Source organism: Babylonia areolata, unplaced genomic scaffold (assembly GCF_041734735.1).
Source record: "Babylonia areolata isolate BAREFJ2019XMU unplaced genomic scaffold, ASM4173473v1 tig00055166, whole genome shotgun sequence".
NCBI classification, from domain to species: domain Eukaryota; kingdom Metazoa; phylum Mollusca; class Gastropoda; order Neogastropoda; family Buccinidae; genus Babylonia; species Babylonia areolata.
Genome location: NW_027468505.1, coordinates 5001 through 10000, shown reverse-complemented (window position 1 = coordinate 10000; position 5000 = coordinate 5001). Strand labels below are relative to the sequence as shown.

General features: G+C 50.5%; 1 non-coding gene across 1 annotated transcript in view; it reads left to right on the top strand.

The window, feature by feature from the left end:
- Positions 1-4514: 4514 nt before the first annotated feature.
- Positions 4515-5000, top strand: part of LOC143279219 (small subunit ribosomal RNA) — a 1829-nt gene continuing 1343 nt past the window's right edge. Inside the window, exon 1 of the ribosomal RNA XR_013054771.1 lies at positions 4515-5000. This exon is cut by the window's right edge and continues 1343 nt beyond it. This is a non-coding gene — a ribosomal RNA (small subunit ribosomal RNA).

Sequence of the window (5000 nt, the reverse complement as noted above, 5' to 3'; positions counted from 1 at the left end):
TGTCCATGCCAAACGGCGTTTTCCTCTCAACTTTGGCATGCTCGCTGAGGAAAAGGCAGGTAAAGGTTGTGGATAAAAAGTAAACGCGCTGTGGAGAATTGCCCAAATCGTTCAGGCGCCGTGAAAAAAAGAAAGACGTAGTCGTCAACGTCTGGTCCCGTCAATGGCGAAGGGCGTTTTCTCTCAACTTTGGCATGCTCGCTGAGGAAAAGGCAGGTAAAGGTTGTGGATAAAAGTCCGAAGAACCTCGCTACAATTGCCAAAATCTTTCCGCTGCCATTCAAAAATGGACTACTCCTCCACACCTCCTCCCGTCCATGCCAAACGGCGTTTTCTCTCAACTTTGGCATGCTCGGAGAGAAAAAAAGGCAGGTAAAGGTTGTGGATAAAAAAGTAAAAAATTGCCAAAATACTTTCTGGGCCCTCAAAAAAAGGCCTACTCCTCAACGCCTGCTCCCGTCCATGCCGAACCGCGTTTTCTATCAACTTTGGCATGCTCGGAGAGAGAAAAAAGGAAAAAAAGAAAAAAAAGGTCCAGTAAAGGTTGTGGATAAAAGTAACCGGCTTTGGAGAATTGCCTGAATCCTTCCGGCGCTGTGAAAAAAAAAGACCAAAAAAAAGACCTGGTCGTCAACGCCTGCTCCTGTCCATGCCAAACGGCGTTTTCCTCTCAACTTTGGCATGCTCGCTGAGGAAAAGGCAGGTAAAGGTTGTGGATAAAAAGTAAACGCGCTGTGGAGAATTGCCCAAATCGTTCAGGCGCCGTGAAAAAAAGAAAGACGTAGTCGTCAACGTCTGGTCCCGTCAATGGCGAAGGGCGTTTTCTCTCAACTTTGGCATGCTCGCTGAGGAAAAGGCAGGTAAAGGTTGTGGATAAAAGTCCGAAGAACCTCGCTACAATTGCCAAAATCTTTCCGCTGCCATTCAAAAATGGACTACTCCTCCACACCTCCTCCCGTCCATGCCAAACGGCGTTTTCTCTCAACTTTGGCATGCTCGGAGAGAAAAAAAGGCAGGTAAAGGTTGTGGATAAAAAAGTAAAAAATTGCCAAAATACTTTCTGGGCCCTCAAAAAAAGGCCTACTCCTCAACGCCTGCTCCCGTCCATGCCGAACCGCGTTTTCTATCAACTTTGGCATGCTCGGAGAGAGAAAAAAGGAAAAAAAGAAAAAAAAGGTCCAGTAAAGGTTGTGGATAAAAGTAACCGGCTTTGGAGAATTGCCTGAATCCTTCCGGCGCTGTGAAAAAAAAAGACCAAAAAAAAGACCTGGTCGTCAACGCCTGCTCCTGTCCATGCCAAACGGCGTTTTCCTCTCAACTTTGGCATGCTCGCTGAGGAAAAGGCAGGTAAAGGTTGTGGATAAAAAGTAAACGCGCTGTGGAGAATTGCCCAAATCGTTCAGGCGCCGTGAAAAAAAGAAAGACGTAGTCGTCAACGTCTGGTCCCGTCAATGGCGAAGGGCGTTTTCTCTCAACTTTGGCATGCTCGCTGAGGAAAAGGCAGGTAAAGGTTGTGGATAAAAGTCCGAAGAACCTCGCTACAATTGCCAAAATCTTTCCGCTGCCATTCAAAAATGGACTACTCCTCCACACCTCCTCCCGTCCATGCCAAACGGCGTTTTCTCTCAACTTTGGCATGCTCGGAGAGAAAAAAAGGCAGGTAAAGGTTGTGGATAAAAAAGTAAAAAATTGCCAAAATACTTTCTGGGCCCTCAAAAAAAGGCCTACTCCTCAACGCCTGCTCCCGTCCATGCCGAACCGCGTTTTCTATCAACTTTGGCATGCTCGGAGAGAGAAAAAAGGAAAAAAAGAAAAAAAAGGTCCAGTAAAGGTTGTGGATAAAAGTAACCGGCTTTGGAGAATTGCCTGAATCCTTCCGGCGCTGTGAAAAAAAAAGACCAAAAAAAAGACCTGGTCGTCAACGCCTGCTCCTGTCCATGCCAAACGGCGTTTTCCTCTCAACTTTGGCATGCTCGCTGAGGAAAAGGCAGGTAAAGGTTGTGGATAAAAAGTAAACGCGCTGTGGAGAATTGCCCAAATCGTTCAGGCGCCGTGAAAAAAAGAAAGACGTAGTCGTCAACGTCTGGTCCCGTCAATGGCGAAGGGCGTTTTCTCTCAACTTTGGCATGCTCGCTGAGGAAAAGGCAGGTAAAGGTTGTGGATAAAAGTCCGAAGAACCTCGCTACAATTGCCAAAATCTTTCCGCTGCCATTCAAAAATGGACTACTCCTCCACACCTCCTCCCGTCCATGCCAAACGGCGTTTTCTCTCAACTTTGGCATGCTCGGAGAGAAAAAAAGGCAGGTAAAGGTTGTGGATAAAAAAGTAAAAAATTGCCAAAATACTTTCTGGGCCCTCAAAAAAAGGCCTACTCCTCAACGCCTGCTCCCGTCCATGCCGAACCGCGTTTTCTATCAACTTTGGCATGCTCGGAGAGAGAAAAAAGGAAAAAAAGAAAAAAAAGGTCCAGTAAAGGTTGTGGATAAAAGTAACCGGCTTTGGAGAATTGCCTGAATCCTTCCGGCGCTGTGAAAAAAAAAGACCAAAAAAAAGACCTGGTCGTCAACGCCTGCTCCTGTCCATGCCAAACGGCGTTTTCCTCTCAACTTTGGCATGCTCGCTGAGGAAAAGGCAGGTAAAGGTTGTGGATAAAAAGTAAACGCGCTGTGGAGAATTGCCCAAATCGTTCAGGCGCCGTGAAAAAAAGAAAGACGTAGTCGTCAACGTCTGGTCCCGTCAATGGCGAAGGGCGTTTTCTCTCAACTTTGGCATGCTCGCTGAGGAAAAGGCAGGTAAAGGTTGTGGATAAAAGTCCGAAGAACCTCGCTACAATTGCCAAAATCTTTCCGCTGCCATTCAAAAATGGACTACTCCTCCACACCTCCTCCCGTCCATGCCAAACGGCGTTTTCTCTCAACTTTGGCATGCTCGGAGAGAAAAAAAGGCAGGTAAAGGTTGTGGATAAAAAAGTAAAAAATTGCCAAAATACTTTCTGGGCCCTCAAAAAAAGGCCTACTCCTCAACGCCTGCTCCCGTCCATGCCGAACCGCGTTTTCTATCAACTTTGGCATGCTCGGAGAGAGAAAAAAGGAAAAAAAGAAAAAAAAGGTCCAGTAAAGGTTGTGGATAAAAGTAACCGGCTTTGGAGAATTGCCTGAATCCTTCCGGCGCTGTGAAAAAAAAAGACCAAAAAAAAGACCTGGTCGTCAACGCCTGCTCCTGTCCATGCCAAACGGCGTTTTCCTCTCAACTTTGGCATGCTCGCTGAGGAAAAGGCAGGTAAAGGTTGTGGATAAAAAGTAAACGCGCTGTGGAGAATTGCCCAAATCGTTCAGGCGCCGTGAAAAAAAGAAAGACGTAGTCGTCAACGTCTGGTCCCGTCAATGGCGAAGGGCGTTTTCTCTCAACTTTGGCATGCTCGCTGAGGAAAAGGCAGGTAAAGGTTGTGGATAAAAGTCCGAAGAACCTCGCTACAATTGCCAAAATCTTTCCGCTGCCATTCAAAAATGGACTACTCCTCCACACCTCCTCCCGTCCATGCCAAACGGCGTTTTCTCTCAACTTTGGCATGCTCGGAGAGAAAAAAAGGCAGGTAAAGGTTGTGGATAAAACTCCAAAACCTCGCTACAATTGCCAAAATACTTTCTGGGCCCTCAAAAAAAGGCCTACTCCTCAACGCCTGGTCCCCAGGCACGTGCTGGGGGGCCTCAACTCAGGCTCTGCCCAATGTGGATCAAGGTCCACCTTCGCAGCGCCTTATGCGACACCCTGGTTGTGGGGGACGCGGCGTGGCGTGGCGGATCGCTCCGGTCGGCGCACAGCCGGCAACGGTCGACCCGTCCGCCTGGCTTTACTGCCCCCGCGCTTCTGTCTTTTGCACTGGCAAGCTAGCGACCGCTCGGCGTGCGAGGCCCGAGTCGGGGGACGGGAGTCTCGGGAGCCCACCAGCTCCCCGCAGGCTACCCGCCCGGCTGCCGAGCTTCCCGCCTGCGCGTCCAAGTGTGAACGCGCACGGCCGCCTCGCCGGGCTTCCTTTGCCGGGGCTCGGCTTGTCGGCCGGCGTCTCACGGTCCGTAGAAGGTTCGGTGCGTTCGCTGACGACGGGTCGAGAGAAGCGTTTTCTCTCCTCCCTCACTGACGGTCGTTGGTGCTCCCCAGCCCCTTCGGCGTCCCAAAGCGTAACGCCTGCTTCATCTCGTCAAGGGCGCGCCCGTCTCTAACCGGGCGTCGTCCGGCACGTGGAAACGGGCGGGAGACGGTGTCGAGGAGGAAGAAAGGGTGGGGTCCGGTCCGGTCCGGTCTGGTCTCCTCCTCCTCCTTCTTCTTCTTGGCGCGCCTCCCGCCGAGACCGATGGATTCGTTGCACTCTCAGGCCCTGAATCTGTTGTCCGGTGGTTTCAGTTGATAGTGCTGCCGCGGACCGCCCACGGAAAGAGCTCAGCCCTCGTTTCTGTGAGCAGCGGTCCCAACTGGCGCTGCAACCGTCTCCCGGGGGCACGCAGAATACGGGTTGCATTCTGGTTGATCCTGCCAGTAGTCATATGCTTGTCTCAAAGATTAAGCCATGCATGTCTAAGTTCACACCCTCGTACGGTGAAACCGCGAATGGCTCATTAAATCAGTCGAGGTTCCTTAGATGATCCAAATTTACTTGGATAACTGTGGTAATTCTAGAGCTAATACATGCCGACCAGCTCCGACCCCTCGGGGAAAGAGCGCTTTTATTAGTTCAAAGCCAGTCGGGTTCTGCCCGTCCTTTGGTGACTCTGGATAACTTTGTGCCGATCGCATGGCCTCGAGCCGGCGACGCATCTTTCAAATGTCTGCCCTATCAAATGACGATGGTACGTGATCTGCCTACCATGTTAGCAACGGGTAGCGGGGAATCAGGGTTCGATTCCGGAGAGGGAGCATGAGAAACGGCTACCACATCCAAGGAAGGCAGCAGGCGCGCAACTTACCCACTCCTGGCACGGGGAGGTAGTGACGAAAAATAACAA